The sequence below is a fragment of the Anthonomus grandis genome, chromosome 5 (assembly GCF_022605725.1).
Source record: "Anthonomus grandis grandis chromosome 5, icAntGran1.3, whole genome shotgun sequence".
NCBI lineage: Eukaryota > Metazoa > Arthropoda > Insecta > Coleoptera > Curculionidae > Anthonomus > Anthonomus grandis.
Window position 1 is genome coordinate 21,622,803 of NC_065550.1, and position 18,929 is coordinate 21,641,731.

Consider the following 18,929-nt stretch of genomic DNA (forward strand, 5'->3'; position numbering starts at 1 on the left):
AGAATATATATTGAGTTCTATTGCCAAGGAACTAATAAAAACTCCGACTTTTTTTACATAACAAAAACTTTCCAAAATTAACATTCCTTAAAAAATACATAGTTTTTCTCAATTGCTTAAACTAGGAAACACCTTGTACGTTAACATTTATGTTACCAAGAATTATTTATTGAATTAACCAAAAGGTGTCTTATGATAAACATCAGCACCTGTTGCCGTAACATTTAAAGGACCGTGTTAAAACATAAACTTCAAGTACGTTTAGCTCGGTCACCAACTCGACAAACATCAAGAGATAGCGTAACACTAGCTTGTTTGTTTTTTACGACTTCCCAAAATAACATAAACATAATTACAGCTGGACTTTCAGGTTTTTTTACGTTCTTTAGAATTTTACTATCTCAAGAATCTAGGCGTAATTTAGTTTTATTTTTAATTAACTCGAATCTAGTTCGTTCGGATTATTTATATTTCCTTTAATAATGCGGAAGCACGAAACATTGTTTACTTGGGATTTATTTTATTTTATGGTAATTTATGCCTATATATTAGATTTAAATAATTGCGCTATAAAATATTTAGCATATCCAATTTAAAAACGATCATATCCTATTAAGTTATGCATGAATCCTACTTAAACACACCTGTTACAAGTGTTTATGTTTAAAAAACAGAGTTAATAACTAAATGCCCAATAATAAACTTAATAATTATTCCAATTTTATATAAAAAAGTGCTATTAAAAAGTGGATTTGCGAATAAGTATAACAGCTGCAAGTGAAAACCGTTATAAAGCTATCAATAAAGGAAGCCTATCCGGATTTTTTATATTTAAAGGCGGGTAAGCGTTTTCATGGTCTAGTAACCGCCAGGAAATTAACATTCAAAATACGAATAACACGTTATATGTTGTACACGCATTAGGATTTATTGTCTCCTTAATATTTGATCGTGTAAACCTTTTCACATTATTAAAACTTTTTTGACAAATAGGAAAAACTTTAAAGAATCCTTAACAGTTGCGATTAAATCATTCAATGCTTGGTAACATAAATCAATTGAGCCAATACACGATTACATGTTTGCGTAACTACACACAAGTGAACTATTGATACAGGCCTAACATGGCGAGAACATAATTAAGTTACGATACTACCACATAATGTTTATTTAATTGAATACATTTCTCTTAAAAATGAATATAAAATATTTGCTAATAAGAAAATTAATTTTTGTACTTTACTGCAAAACAAAATTTTAAATAAATTTTCTTACTTGGAGAATGTTCAATTAAAATCATATTATCAACTTGACGAATCAATTTTTTTTTCTTAAAGGATTAATATATTTATGCAAAATTATTTGATAATAAAGAGCGAATAGTCCTTTACTACTTCTATTAATACGTTCTAATGCTCATCGGTTCTAGTTTTTCTGGTATGTATGTTTTTTATTTTCTATATAATATCTCAGAGATGACGATTTAAAGCGATCAGCTAGTAATAATAATTTTCTTAAATGAGATCTTACATGTGGAAGTCAGGTGAGAATAAAAGGTGATATTTTGTGGCTGGCTGTATCTCAAAAATCTTAGTAATAATTTTTTGATAACTTTATTTTGGTATAATAACCAACACTAGCGTCAGCCTTAATCAAAACAATTTAATATATTTCCACAAAAAAACTCAACTCAACCTAAAAACCAAACCAGAAGTCCGGAATAAATCATAGGAAAAGGAACCCGTGATAATAAATATTTTTTAAATAATAGATGATGTTTCAGAATTTGGAAAGTTAAAACGAAACCCGACTTGAAAGGTTTACGATCGATGCTGACAGTTTTAGAATCTCCCGGTCTCGTTTGAGCGCCGCTTTATTTCACATTTTACCGGAAAGTTGCTGTCGAAATGACACACAGCCGTCAAGGTTGCGACGCTCTTAAAATATTTATTTTTTTTTAAATAGGCTATTATTTTTGGTTATATGCTACTACGAACATATTTTTACTAGCCTAAAATAATATGTCTATTTTTAACCTAACATCACTGAATAATGGAAAGCAAATATATTATTATACAAAATAAGCTAAAAAAAAATAAATGAAAGAAAATAAATATTTAATTTAAAAGGTACAGCATTAAGAGAACTGCGAATGTACAGAGGAATATTACTAAAAAATCTTAGTGAATAAAAGAAAAACAATATTGAAAATATTTACTACAACCAACATGCCTAGCTAAGCAAATATCATCATTTCAGTTTTTTCTCATTTAAAACACTAAGTTTTTTTTAGCACAATAAAGCATTTCATTAAAGTCTCGATTTATTTCAAGAGCACCATTTGTATAATATTATTTAGAAAAAGAATACTAAATTTGAGTGTCGCTAGCATATTAATGCCTATTATTCATTAAATGTATAGAAGAATAAAAATCAAAGTTTGTAGAGAAAAGTAGAGGGTCCAAGATACTATCTTGTGAATAGGGCTAATACTTTGATATTAACAAATATGCGTTAGAAACGATTAAAGAAGTAACTTAAAAAAACTATAGAAGCATCACTTAAATTAACAAATATATTTTTTTTAATAGAATATGAAACTAAAATGCGTCAAAATCTTGGTTAAAATCAAGTAATATTAAACGCGTATTTAGCCTTTTATCGGTTGCTTTAAAAACCTGACTGAATAATAAATGGTAAAACATTGTATTTAGGTAAGAATTGATTAAGTTGCAATTTAATTTTTTTTTCAATGCATTTGTTAATTATAAATGGAAAAATATCCATTCTAAGTTTTTTAAAATGGCAATAGTCAGGCATGGATTATGCATACGAAATAACAATTCAAATCAAATCAAATCAAATCAAACTTCATTATTTGCCCAATATATACATATACAAATTATACACAATCAATTTTACAACTATATACTATATAACCCGAGGACAACAAGGACTACAGCGCGACCATAGTGGCCGATAACACAAAATACACAAATCATGTGAATCACCTAAACTATATAACTAATACAGGGTTATAGGGTTACCCTGTAACCCTGTATCACCTAAACTATACATAAATAATAAGTAAATAAGTCAATAAGATTTTCAATGGAACAGCAAATGGCAGAAAAAAAAGGTCGAAAGGCGTGCGCGAGGCAAAACAAGGGCAGCTAACAGTAAATATATTAATTTTACAAGATATCCTATCTTATTTTATTTTAATTTTGCGGGAAAATCTGACATTAGCACAGCACGCATGGTTTGGAAAAAATGTAAGTTATTTTTGCTCATTAATAAAAAATTGCTTAGCGTATTTTAGGAAGCTTTTATAAGTTAATTCCCTTACTTCATCTGGTAAATCATTCCACAATTTAATCCCTATAAATGTAAAAGATTTCTGAAAAGCTGCAGTGCGATGTTGAGGTACCCTGTATTTATTAACAAATCTTGTATGATGCTGACGTAAAAATGGATCAAATAACGCTGCAAGGTATGAAGGTTGTCCAGTTTTTAAGATTCTATGTAAAAAAGTATAAAAATGAAGTTTTCTACGGTAACTTATATTAAGGATATTTTTATTATTTAAATGAGGTTTAATATGTTCTCTAAATGGAATATTGTAAGAAAAACGCATACAGCTGTTTTGTATTTTTTGTATTTGGTGTGCTAATTGCATCGTCAAAGATGAACCATAAACCACATCACCGTAGTCGAATAGCGATAATATTAAAGTGTCACATAATTGATATTTTATTTTGGATGTTAGCCATTTTTTAAAATAATTAAGTTTTTTCAATCTTATATAAGCAATTTTTAATTTATTATGAATATGTACTTAAAATGTTAGCGAATCATCAAAAAGTATAACCAAATTTTTTACCTCTGAAACTGAGGCCAAAAGCATATTATCTATTTGTAGAACAAATAATTGCCTAGTTCTCTAAATCTGATATTTAGCATTAAAAAATAGCGTACAGGATTTAGACGAGTTTAATTTTAAATTATGATCATCGGGGATTTTTTTTTAATTCTTCAAGTCCGTGTTAAATTTGTCAATATTTTCGTTTACATAATCTAAAGAAAATGAAGTGTGTATTTGAGAATCATCAGCATATTGTCGAGTTTTCAATAGAATTGCTCATATCTGCAACATATATGGAAAATAACAGAGGGCCCAAAATTGAGCGTTGAGATCGAACGCTTTAAAAATCTTTCACAATTTCCACACAAAAGGATCTATCTATTAAATATTGTTCGAAAAATTTTACAGAATTATCAGAAAGTCCATAGTAATGAAGCTTGGCTAATAGCGTATTGTGGCTAATCGTATCGAATGCTTTGCTGAAATCGAGAAATTCCAGGCAAGTTATTAGTTTCTTATCTTCACTGTGACAAACATAATTTAAAAGATAGGGATCGTATTTTTAGCGAGCGGTTTCACGATTGCTTTTTTCCATGAAAATGGAAAATAACTTTCTAAAATAGAGGAATTTATTATATTTAATAAGGGTGAAATGCAGTATGGCAAGCCAAGTTTAATATCCCTCACTGATATACTATCATCGCCAATTGCCCCAGTGGATATACGATTCAGAATCTTTAACAGGGAATTCTCGTCTATAAGCGTAAAATTTAGTTTGATATTAACATTGAGATGGACATTTGAACGACAAAAAAAGATTTTGTCATCTGACGCAGAGTTAGGAGCTTGAAAATTAGATGAAAAAAAGTTGCAAATCTGTTCTGGATCACATAATTCATTGGGAATTTCAACTGTCTTATTAGATGATATATTTAATTTTTTAGCATTGTCCCATAAATCTTTTTCTTTTTTTGAAGAAAATGGGTTAAAATAAGTAGTTTTCTCCCGTGTAATAGCATGTTTTGTAAAACTTCTTAACTGTCTATAATATTCTAAGTTACCCAAAGTTTTGTTTTTTAAATATTTCTTGTGTGCCTTATCCCTTAAACGCATTAAAAGTTTTATGTTATCAGTTATCCAGAGCATACAATTTTTCTCTTTAACTAATTTTTGTTGAAGTGGAGCGTGTTTATTTATTAAATTTAATATATTTGTATTAAAAATATCTAATTTTGTATCAATATTGTTTGTGAAATAAATTCCGTTCCCCTTTATTTGCTCAGCATCTCTGCGAAAATCCTCAGGACTAATGTTTTTATAATTACAGTATTTTAAATGTTTTACTTTGTTTTGTATTTTTGCAAAATTTAGTATGGCGTATACTAAATTATGGTCGGTTAGGCTTCTTGACACAGGTGTAAAAACGGCTTTTATCACTTTAAGTTCTTGACTTGAAATAATCATCAAATAATCAACAATTAATAAAATAAAGTCTGATTTATTGTGTATTTTTGATATCAATACTTTTAAGTGCCTATGAACAAAAATTTAATAAAAGCATATTTTTAGTAAAAAATTCAAGCATCAAATTATATACCAAAAATAACTTAAAAATCCAAAAATTTACCTGTGCTTATTGGAATTACAAAAAATTAAAATAATGCACTTAATTGATTAAATAAATTCTTATTTATGCAAAATATTACCTAGTAACTTTAGAAATAATACCTCATAACAACTAACTACAAAACTCAACTTAGAAACTTGTTATTACTTTTGTAGTTAAAATATAGGTTATCAAGAAAAAACAAAAAAAAATTGCTAAATATTATTTAAAAGATTAAAGTAAAAATTAAAATAATAGTTTCTAGTTAATTTAAGGTGAACATAAAATCTTAATTTCAAAAAATTTAAAGTAACTTGATTTTAAAAAAAATCTTTGAAATAAAAAATATGCATTAGGAATATTTTTATATATTGTTAATTAGTATAAAAACATTTTATAAAATCCTTAAACCAATAGCAGCTCTTTAAATTAATAAATATATTATTTATTAATTTATTAGTTTTTATTGATATTAGCAAATCTAATTGATTAAATTTTGCTAATATCAGTCAAAAATCTAATAATTTGATCATTTTTAATAAAATTTGGTAAACAAAAAATTGTTCTATCGCCATCTTTACTAAGTAAAAGAAAGTTAAATGAATATTTAAGAGATAAATTTTTAAGCTGCATTTTAGAAATGTTGTCTAAATTTAGAAAAAACGATTCTTTGATTAAGAGGAACTATTTGCATTATTTTATGAATTTTTTAGTTAAAGATACTAGAAAAGCTAAAATTCATACATCATTCTTCTTGTGCTAGAAAATTAATTATTCATCAAAACTATTTTAGTAGCATCTTAATTATATTTTTTTTTGATTAAGAGAGACCGGCGTACCCCGTATCTCCACCCTATTTATTACATAATAGCTATACAATAGTATATTCTCTGCACCATCTCTATAATTTCTACAATAGTATTACCATAGAACATTTGAGCAGAGAAGAAACATCAATTTTTATATGCAATTTTGATTTAATTTAAAACAAATGTTTCATTGCATAAACCATTAGTAGGTTTGTCTGATTTTAAAACACTTTTTTTTAATCTACATACACATTAAAAAATTTTGATCACCAACACAACCCAATCTATGCTAATTTACTTATAATCATATTGAACACAAGAAAAAATCTTATCAATCTAACAATATTATTATTATCAAAAAAGTTGAATATTTCTGACTTTTTGTATAACCTTGTATTATATATTTTTGGTCAAAGAAATAAATTAGTTAATAATTTTTACGCGATTTATTGGATGTCGTTAGGAGCGACCGTTTTCGAAATGTTTGAATTTGAAATAACTGCAAACTTATTTTTTTTTAAATAAAAATGAAATATATTTAAAGAAAGATGAACAGACAAATACTAAACAAAAAGGGGGAGAAAAACCAGAAAATCACAATAAATGTTGCAATGTCCATCTCCTGTCTATATGCACGCATCTAATCTTCTCCCCATTGATTTGCGTACTCTTTGTCTGGAGTATTTTGAATTCTTATACAAGAGTATCTTTTCCGCGTAAAAAAATTTTGGGAATTTATTTTTTTTACCAAAAATATAATGCAAGGTTGTACAAAAATTCAAAAGCCGTTGGAAATCATAAAAGACACTATTGCTTGATTCCTGGCAGTTGAACTGTCTTATTTGCCTGGAATTCAAAGATTCTTATTTTCGAGCTCTATCACGTAAGCCCAATTGCGTAAAACCTTTGATCCATAATTGAATTTAATTTGTTATGTTAGATGGTTACAATAATTTCCGGATTTGGTCCAAACTACCTGGAAATCTTGATCCATTTTATTTGTTTTATTTTATTCATTGATTCTAGGCAGTTGAGCCAGCCGAACTGTCTCAATTGCCTGGAATTCAAGGATTTTTTTTTAATTCAAGGCATTTGAGGTTTTTTTCGGGATGTGTGTTTAACTACCCGAAATTCTAAGTCTATGATTTTTTTTTATTTGTAATTCCAGACAGCTGAGGTAATCCCTGGACGTGGTGCCTGAAATTTTTAATAAGTGATTCTTTTTTTTTTGTGCCAATGTCACTCTGTAAAATATCGGACACTTAATAAATAACACCCTGTCTACATATGTCTACATATCCCCTGTAGTTATTTATATTCCTACATAAAATCTGTTGATACTTTTATTCTCTAGGATTAATACATTTCTTATAAATATTCCAGTATTAAATATAAGACTTTCCTAAGTTATGTATATAAAATCAAACTGCTACATATTTAAAAGTAGTGCCAATTCCTAACAAATAATTTTTCAATTTCCTAAAGTGAAGATGGCATTATGAGTGGAGCCCAATAAAGGGATCAAAGGGGATGTGAGAGGGTGAAAGGGGCCCCAGAAACTCGGGCTCTTCGTCCCGGTATTGATTTAGTAGCTGGCTTGGCGAAGGAAACGGATAGACAGGCCAAGCATGACGTATTATATATGGCGCTGGAGACGAAATTCTACGCCAGAAAAGGATAGATTGCATCGAGCGTCGTTATAAGGAAAGAGATGCCGTATAGAGAAACAACATAGGTTGTCCCCGAAGGGATCGGATTGATGAGAAAGAGACAGCTGGGTTTTGTGATGTGTTTAGAGCGCAATAAGTTTGATGAAAAAGTTTCTCTGAGTCAACGTTATATTGCTTTTGGGTAGTATTCGTTTTAGGAAATTGGATTTCTGGATATCGGATTTGTTGGTATTACCGTTTTAGGGATAAACCTATATTTGTGAATTAACTGTAAGAGTTTTAAAATGTATTTTAAACATGATCATAATCGGTTTTATTAAAAACTAACAAAATTAGTACAAAACTTTTTGGTTTATTTTTTAACGATCAAATTTTGTTATGATGCTTATCAATTACTTATTTTTTTCTTTGGTGAATCGTATTTTAGACGAGACTTAGCACTATCAGTAGTTCTTTTTTTTTTTAACTAAGATGTTGTAGTACGCAGAGCTTAGTGTTTCTATATCAGTTCTTTTGTTGGCAGATTTTTTTTTATTTATATCTATTATTTCGGATATTGTTATCTAGAACTGAACTATTGTCGAAGTCAAAGTTGCGGCCTATGTCTTATTAGTGTAGTACTAAAGCAGTCGGGTTTTATTTGAGTGAGTAGTTTTTTTGCTGATTTTTATATTTCTTTAGCGTGTCTCTTAAATATCTCGATCTCTGACCTACATAACATTGGTCACAGTTGTTACATGTAATGCTATAAATGACGTGTGACATTAGAGGGTTTTCCGTTTTTGTTTTTAGTTTTGAAAAGTACTTTATTTTAATTGTGTTACAACATATTTGGGTTATTGTAAGTTGCTTTTTGTCTAAGGTTCTGCACTTTTTAATAGTCTTTTTTAGTTGTTTTGTTAGTCAATAAATTCATGGTATCTGTAAATTTATTTTTTACATCTAAATTTAAGTTTTCGTTTGAAATTGTTCGATGTGGTATGACGATATTATTTTTTTTGTAAAGAATTATCCTAATAATTAATGATAATGGATAATTGTTATCTATAAGCATTTTCTAAATAAATTCCATGTTTGAATTGTGATATTTTGTTGATGATAGTTGTTATTTTGTTAAAGGTAGATATTAATGATATTGCGCTACTCTTTAACTTATTAATAATATTTAATCTATTCTTTAATGGATGTAGAAAAAATATTGTACCTTACTAAAAATGTTGGCTTGTGGTACCAGTTCGTTCCAAATTTACTATTTGTTCCTCTTATAATTTTAATATCCAGAAAAGGTATTTTTTAGTTTATGCTTATTCAAAAGTGAATTGTTATTTCAGGTGATAATTATTAAATATCGTTAAAATAATGTAATACTGATTTAAAGGGATAAAAATTAAAATATGATCAACGTACCTTTTCCAAAATGGTATTTGAAAAGTTAGTTTTTTAATGGTTTTTTTCTGTAAATCTTGTATTACTAAGTCTGCACATATTGGAGATGAACAATTACCCATTCCAAGACCTTGAGTTTGACTATAAAAATCATTATTAAACTGAAAAGAGTAATTATTAAAAACAAAATTTATTTGATCTAAAAAAACTGAAAGTAGTATGCTGGTATTATTTTGGACTAACTGACATCTTTCTTGCACAATATTTATGATAACGTTAGTTGGAATCTTGGTAAAGGGAGATACAACATCTAAAGAAATATTATCGTAACTTTCGGGTGAAAGGGTGCCTCTAATAACATGTAGGTACAAACTCAAAAGAGTTCTTGACATATTGTTCGTCTTATAAATATTTGACTTAATGCAGCACTGATAAACTTAATTAAATTGTACAGCGCAGAACCAATAAAAGATACTATAGGCCAAAAAGGTACTCCTTTTATTACAAATTTTTGGTTGATATTTTTGGAAGCAATGCTGCATTTGCTTAGAATTTCCCTTCATCTCGCCTATTTATATATAAATTGCTAATTAAGGAGTCTATAAGTTTATTATTTTTGTTTTTAATTGATGTTGTTGGACGTAAGTTCGAACACTGAAATGTTCGAGAGTTTCTAGAGTTTGTTCTGGGAACAATGAAGTAAATTTGATTTAACAATGAGCTACAGTCGATTTTATAATTAACTAACTTATTTAAAAAGACCACGGCTGCTACCACACGATGGTCGGCTAAGGCTTTTATGTTAAAACGTGCAAGCATTATATCTTGACATGTTCCTTTTGCTGGATAAACACCATCGGTCTTGTACATTAAATATTTTAAAAATTTACGCTGAATTGACTCAATTTTATCAATCTCCACCTGATATACTGGTTGAATTGAACGGAACAAATGAGCAATGTAAGAACTGCACTACCCTAACTTCATCAAAATTGTGACAATTTCTAACTATAAAACCCAGAGATCTGGATGCTGCTATAACTGTATAATGGATATGATTTTTAAAGTTGAAATTTTGGTCAAAAGTAATAACCAAATCTCTAATTTTAAGACACCTAGTCAAAGGAAAATTTTGTGTTTCATAATTATGAAAAAGTCTGTTATTCCGACACCAGTCATATATATTATTTAGTTCAGATTGAAGCAGTTGGCAATCAGATATGGTTTCTATTTTTCTATAAATTTTTAGATCGTCTGCAAAAAGCAGTTTAAGACATAAAATAGTCAGTGCAAGGTCATTGATAAACAACAAAAAAAGAAGCGGTCCCAAGTTTGCACCCTGTGGGACACCAGATCTTACGATGTATTGATTGGAGCGACAAACTGCATTCGGTCTAGAAGGTACGAAGACAATTATTTTAATGCATTTTTAAAGCAACCCAGATAATATAGTTTTATCAATAAAATAGTGATATCTACATGATCGCAAGCCTTCTGAAAATCTATGTACAGAACATCCAGTTGACTTCTGTTGTTTAGGGCTTGACATATGTATTCGGAAAGAGAACATCAATTAGTGATACATGATCTTCGTTTCATAAAACCATGTTAATCGGGCGTAATTAGTGTACTTACTTGTGCGTGTAATTATTTGTGTATACAAATTTCAAAAAGCTTAGAAAAATTGCATAGAATTGATATCGGTCTATAGTTTCTAAGTTCTGACTTGTCGCCCTTTTTAAAAATTGGAATAACTCGCGCGATCTTCCAACAAGACGGAAACGAACCTGTTTGAATGGATAAACTAAAAATGTGAGCTAATGGTTTCGCTGAAGGTGTAACGCAGTCTTTAACTAAAAAGCTTGGAATAGAATCGGTACCACATGTTAATCTGTTTTTGAGTTTTTTGGATGCTTCGATTATATCGGACTCTTAAACAGGATTAATTAAGACTGTGTTCTGATTATGCAGTAAAGTATGAGGAACAAACTTGCTTGCATCTGAATCAATGAAAACGCTCTGAAAGAAATTAGCAAAAGCCTCGACTCTTGATAGAAGTCTACTTGTTTGAGAGATTTCGCAATCGATATTTGAAATTACCAAGTCCAATGTGCGCCCCATAACTTTGTTTACAATGTTTAATTGTTTTAGGCCCAGAATATTTAAAAAAGAGTCAATCAGTGCAGCCTTGGTGTCAAATTCATTTATACCATATAGAGGAACATTAAAGTCACCCATAATAAGTTTTTGATTAAGAATTTCATCATGCATGCATATTGTTTCTATAAACTGCTCAAGGTAGTCGTACTCAAATAACTACTCAATAAACTGCTCAAGGTAACGTGCTCAAGGGTAGAGAAGGCATAATATAAATTACAATAATATTTATACGATATAGATTATTAATGCTTATTCTACACCCTACAATATCGATTAATAAGAATCGCCGAATTAAATCGGCAAAATCAATCTGGATAGCCCTAAGTTCCGATTTATCTTCGGAATCGGCTTTTAAAACATATACATTGATATGTTACTTAAGAAATTGTTCTAATTTACTTTTCAAACCTAAAACCTAGTTATGATTTTGATCTCAATTTTTATTCAAATTTGAAAAATTTGTGAGCAAATTTATTCATATGTTTTTCAAATTGTGAAGTACGTATTCTATGTCATCTATCAAATTTTGAATTGGTTGTTCTTTTTTATATAGGGTAAATTAATTTTTTCTCCCAGTGATAGAATATGTCTCGGAATTTCATTGTCACTTAAATTTAATATCCACTTACTATTAACATTTATTGATTTTATAGGTCTCGTAGTTTAATAACTTACAAAATTTTTGTTTTTCTTTTCTTTTAATTTGACTTTCATTATAACTATTAAAGTAAACTTGATTTAAAAAAGTTTTTACCTGGTTAGTTATATTAATAATTTAATTATTTAACTTTTTTATTTTCCAATGAACGTAACAGATTTCTACACCTGTTATATTGTTTTAATTTAATTTTACTTTTGATTTTAATTCGTATTATCTGTTATACCTAACCGTTTTTTCTGTCTATATTTATATTTAATTTATGACTAAGTTCTAAGTTCTTTTTTTCTTTCTAAATTTTTTTCTCAAAATTTCTTATCCAAATGTAAAAGTTTTTGTTATATATGGGTAGGGTCAAAGGAGGATTAAACCAAAAAAGGATGCGAATCCTAATGAAATTTATATGTCTTTATTATGAACCAAATTATGAGTCAATTTATATTCATTTAAAAATTTGTAATATAATCTGTTTTTTAAGGAAATCTGTTGTTAAAAGCAATATGCTTTATAATATAAATTTCTTTTGCGAATGCTTTCTTAGACAGGGAGATATTAAAGAGTCTGTAAAAAAGGGAATTGAAGGAGGTAAATTTGCAAGAATAGGGCGAATTGGAAGAGTAGTAAATAGCATTATCGATAGTGACGTGCTTATGATATAACTCTAAAATAAATTTGCTGCCGCATTTTTTAATTAGAAGGTCTAAAAAAGCCAGAGTATCTCGTTCTCCTTTAATGGTAAAAGAAATATTTGGATGCAAGGAATTCACAAAACTAAGATAATTTGGTAGGTCTACCTGCCCACCATTCCAAACTATAAAAATATCATCCACATAACTCTTATATACCGTGAAACAATTCCAAAACTACCTTCAACTATTTTCTTTCATGGTGATTCATGAAAATCTCATTTAGCTTTCCTAGACCTTCTAATTAAGAAAATTAACAGCAAATTTATTTTTAAACTACTCTTCTAATTTGTCCTATTCTTACAAATTTGCCTCTTTCTATTCCCTTTTTTACAGACTGTCTAATATCCCCCTGTCTAAAGAATCATACACCAAATAAATATCATAAAGCATATTGCTTTTAACAACAGATTTCCACTTCGCCTAGTAAATAGATAATATTACAAATTTTTATATGAATATGAATTAACCTCCAATCTAGTTCATAATAAAGACACAAAAGATTCTTTTCCTTTTTTGGTTCAATCCTATTAAACTCAGCTAGATTCTTTAACTCCCTAAATGCCAAAATTACTTTTAAGACACTCAATAATTTTAATAATAATTTGAAATAACTAGCTGGTGTGTGTAGGCAAGGCAAGCATGTTTTCTGAATTACGTGTTCTTAAAGTGTGGAAATTGTAATATAGTATACATTGGCAAATCTGGTAGAAAATCTCTACACGCATTAAAAAACATGTAGCGAGGTCGATGGTACAAGATCAGCGTTAACAAACCATTTACTAGCCTCTACTCATTATTTTCTTTCAGAGGTGATTGCTGAAGTACTTCATAAATGCACCAAAGGTAAATTGCTTGAACGCAGAAAATAAATATTACAAAGGCTAAAAAGAGTACTGTTCTCGTGTTTGTAATTAACGTATTTACATTCGAGGCAAATCTTATATTTAACAATTTAGTTTAATTTTTTTCACATTGTTTTTGCCATTATATGAAGTCAAGATCATTACCTATTTTTTTATTATTTATGATAATATTAAAGTAACTTTATGATAATTATGAAACTTATGTAACTCAATGAAATATTTATGATAACATTAGAGTACCAGTGTCTACACACGTACTTTTAATCTTGTGGTACCAGGTTCTATTCTGGATAAATCTATGTTGTTGAATTCTACTTTTTATTTATTTTATATAATTATAACCTAAAATTGTTTATTTATCTAAAAGTATTTTTAATATAAATGTTATGTTGTTTGGAGTGGTGTTTTTGATTTTAGGCCTGATATATGTAGTGATTTATTATATATTATACTATTGTAACTGTGTATTTGTTTGTTTTTTTAAATTCTTGCTTCTAGGTGAATGATGAAAAATGAAAAATGATGAATCATGAAACAATTTAAGAATATTATTATCAAACACTATTCTCTATTTGAATTTACCATGTACAATATTTATTTGTGAATGTAAAAATCCTGAAATTCAGTCTTACACCTCTCATTAATTTTTCAGATATTCAGCATGCATGACGGTTAAAGCAAACGAAAAATATGGACCCAGGGAACGAAGAGAGAAAAAAAAAACGGTTCTGTCAGCGTATTCCCTCCTACAAGCCCATACAGAAGAGAAAAAAACGAGGACTGTGAAAGGAAACAGGCTGATGAGAAGAAGACAGCTGGGCCGTCCGAAAATAATTATAGGATAGGGCGCTTTTAAATGCAGCTAAAATATGCACCGTGTGAACCTCGGTCGTGTGGTGTCAAAGCTGTGCAAGTAAGTTTATAATAACAAACATTTTTCTTTCTTACTGCTTGCAGTTAGTGCATTTTTTAGTTTAGGTTTTGTCTTTTTTTGACCAAAATTTTAACTAAAATTTTTGGTTTTAAAGTATTATTTTTGCAAGCGTTTTATAACATTCCTAAGAGCGAGGTATAAAAAAAAGTTTTTAATGACATATAATAACAATTTCTAGCAATAAAATTATGATTAAAAGAAATTAAAGCTTAAATAATAATATAACCATTATTATAAAACTAAAAGTAATAATTCGCAATATTAACATAGTTTATAGCAGGAAAAGGAGCTCTGTGACTTAATAGGAAATCGCAAATCGTAGATCTAAAATTTAAAAAAATTGTTAAATTTATTATAAATTAAGTTTTATTTCTTATGAAGTAAACAACCTACCAATATATAAATTCGTTTACATTATCTTTTAGAGTTATGCCAACAAATAATGTTTTTGGGAAATTAAAATCTCTAAATAATACAGGTGCTCCTCGCTACAGCGAAGTCTATTTACTAAAAATAGAGTTTTATTTTTCAATCTACCTTTTTATATATTATTTATTAATTTTGACTCTTAGATATGGATTAGGTAATTATCCAAAAGTCTTTAGGCCATTCTACTTTAATAAATATTAAATGATATTAAATAGGTGAACTACTATATTGGAATATGCAATAATTTTAACAACTATAGGGCATTATTATATCAAAATCAAAAATAATTTATAATGTTTTTCTTTATTAAATATTACAGCAGATTAGGTCACCAGTACCAGAATTTGAACCACTATAATTTAAACAGCAAAGCTTGGTTTAAATATTCTATTTTTAGTCCACATTTTTTTACTGGCTAATATAGAATAAAATCCGTAAGCCATTTTCAGCAAGTTAATCAGAAAAAGACGAATTACCACAAAGTTTATGTAAGGCAAAACTCCGGATAGTTTATGGCACAAGGAAATTTTGGCAGCGTTTAATCTCAGTTAAAGATCTTCATTTGCTGGCAGAAACTATATTCTAATTAGTCTTCCTAATTACGAACTTTTATTCTTGTAATGGCAAATAGGAGCAATCATAAACTAAGCTTAAAATAGATAAATAATATTAATTCAACTGTTATCTAAAATCGACACGAATAACTACGGCTAATCTATCAATCCACCACCATTTTACCATATTACGTTACCATGTATTTTGGAAACGGCCCTCCGAATGTCACCCCTTGTGTCGAGGATATGAGTAATGGCCTCTGTGCAAACTTTCCTGTTTATTCCTTCCCTACTTCCAAAGACTAATATGGTTTTGGGTGTATCCCATATTCGCTTCGAGTTTTTTTTCGTATTAGAGTTGGTTATGTTTGCTTTGTTTTCGGTGATATGTAAACCCCGAATGTAATGAATTTTCGTATTTCATAAAGTTTTTTGTTTCGTACATTACGTGCTATAGATATAGTGGTTTAGGTCGATGTTTTTTTTATTCTTAGCGTAAGTCCCAAAATGTATTTTTAAATAAAAGTATTTCTTAGAAGAAATATACAATTCTGGTTTAAATTGATTTTATGTCAATAAACCTATTAGGTTGCATGCTGAAAGTTCTAAAATTACTTGGAGAATAAATTAAAGTATAAAAAAGGAGTTTTCGCTTATTATGGCATTAGAGCACCTAATGCATTTTTATGCAACACAAAAATCCTTAAAAATCATTAAAGTTAAAAATGTATGTGCAAGTTCAGTTTCTGTTGCAGTTTTTGAAAAGTGGCACTACATAAAAAAATGTTTCTGGTTTTATAGTTATGGCTTCTCACATAAACGGCAAATATACTATCCACAAAGCAAAATTTAGAAACAAGAAAATCGTACCCATTTAAGTTATGCATATTATAAACTACTTAATATATATTATGGATAACTACTATAAATATTATGAAATATATATTTTTGCTACTATTTAATTATATTTTAATTATGTGTTTCTTAGCAAGCATTTGAACTCTTCTGAACCTTATAGGTTTACATATTTCCGATTGCTTGGTAGTTCTATTAATGTTTTTTTGGATTGCTTCTGTAATTACAGTTTTTATCAAAAGTTTTAAATGTAAAACAATTTATAATAATAATTTCTAAAATTTCAAATTTTTTTAAATATTGTATTTAAATTTCATAAGTTTCCAAATATTTTAGATAAATATTCCATTTAGTGATACGGTTTGTAGAAAATGTATATTTATAGTGGTTTAGAAAATCATCTAGGTAAGATAAATCTGGTGTTTTTGGAGGCCTTTAATTTAAATCTTATGAAACTTAATGTAATTTATAAAGAATATTAGTAACGTTAAAATATTTTTTTTTACTTTTTGAAAATTACCCTCCGTATATAATAAAAGCTACATATATTTTTAGTGTACCATAAAAAATTACATATTATGATGTACTGTGAAAAATATGTTAAGAAACACCTAACTATTTTCACGCTCCAGACAGCTACCAATATAAGAAAGTATTATATAAACAATAAGCCTTCTTTTATTAGCTTTATTCCAAATATAATTTTTTTGTGAACCGATTTCTCAAAACTCCAAATATTACAAATTATAAAGTCAATTTTTACCCTTTTAGGCTAGACAGAAGGTTGTCTCAATAGAAAATAGTGATTGGACAATCAATTAATAAACGAAAATTAAAGGAGTAAAAAAACTATATTTAAACTTTTTTTAAACAATAAATATAGAAGTATCATACACTAAAATTATTAGTATATTTAGTACTCAAAAAATTTAATAAGAATCAATTTAAAGATTACATTATAACAAAATCAACATTTATAATAAAGAAGGAAAATAGAAAATAATAATTTAATTTTTCGCATCAATAATATTAATTAGAAAAATAAACAAGTTGTTTCACCAAAATTTTATTTTTTTAAATTAGAGTAACAGTGTATTCTAACAAAAATACAGAAATAATAATAATAAGCGTTTCTACGTTAGTAAAATGCAAAAACTCTTTATCAAAACTTGATAGAATATAATTTCCAAGCAGACATTTTAGGCATTCGTGATTCAAATCCGTTGGCGTTGTGGCGGAATGCCGTGTCTGAGACACTCTTCGGTCGAAAATTACATTTTTGATTAACCTTTACGGAAGCATGAAACTTTAATAGATACCAAATAGCGCGTAATTTTTGTTTGTAAAATTTTACGATTTACTAAAAAATTTAAGGGCCCTGGCAACACTGCAATGATCACACTAAATTCCCAACTAACACGGTTTCTCAGAATATTCTCCGGGGGTAAAGGTCGTAGCTTTCCAAAGCTGCTTCTCACCGTTTGTCTTCCACGAAACTTTCAGCTTTTCTTTCTAAGAATTCGACCGCTAAGTGTTTTAGCCGACTTCTTGAAAACGCTAAAGTTATGTAATAGGGACTGGTCTGGGTTTTACGAGAATTACGTTTGGGTTTACAGTGAAAAATAACGATTTAATTTCAGGTGGATTGCACTTAGAATAAATATAAAATAAACTTTCCTTTCGCTTAAGTTTTTCTTTGTTCTAAGCTTTTAGTTATCATTTATTATTGATCGTTAAATTCTTTTTAATAGCCTAATTAATAACGATTTATATGCATTTAAAATTAAATATCACTTTTAAAAAAGAATTATCATCTTTATACCAAAATTGAGAGCAACACAATTTCTATATGTCTTGGGCAATAAAAAGAATTTTATTGCTCTTCTGACATAAACTGCAAACGTGGCATTTAATAATTAAAATTTAATGACTAGTGAATCTTGCCCACTTAAGTTATGCACAGTAAGGTATGAACCTAACTGTATAACAATATTTATGCAACTTCAACTTTAATGCAAAATATATTGCACATTATTAATTTGCCTATTAAATATAAATTTTTCTATTTTCAGCTAATATAATTTAAATTATCTAAGCTATTAGTAAGCTTTGCATTTTCTTAGCTCATGTTTTAGTAGCTTAATAAATGTCATAAATTATACAAATTGTAGTAAAAATACTTATAGGTGTTATTTAGATTATAGATTAGGATGATTTAAGAAATTTAATATAAAAAGTCATTTTCTTGGTGGTTAAGAGAATTTAGAGTTAAGAAAATTAGGTTTTTAGCATTCAAACCTTCACCTTCTTTCATAAACTTCACCTTCTTTCATAAACCACAAAAAGAACAGCTTGCGAAGCTGGAGTTATTTCAATACTACCTCTGGGTACCTCACAATACACAATAAAGCCCCAGAATGCGTTGAATATAGGATACGTTATAATATGCGT

General features: G+C 28.3%; 1 protein-coding gene and 1 long non-coding RNA gene across 8 annotated transcripts in view; one reads left to right on the forward strand and one right to left on the reverse strand.

The window, feature by feature from the left end:
- Positions 1-18,929, reverse strand: part of LOC126735974 (homeotic protein antennapedia-like) — a 419,235-nt gene that overhangs the window by 179,077 nt on the left and 221,229 nt on the right. The gene's annotated exons all lie outside the window — the stretch shown is intronic.
- LOC126735976 (uncharacterized) overlaps positions 14,364-18,929 on the forward strand; it is a 55,945-nt gene continuing 51,379 nt past the window's right edge. The window contains exon 1 of the long non-coding RNA XR_007660572.1: positions 14,364-14,619. This is a non-coding gene — a long non-coding RNA (uncharacterized LOC126735976). The remainder of the gene's footprint in view (positions 14,620-18,929) is intronic.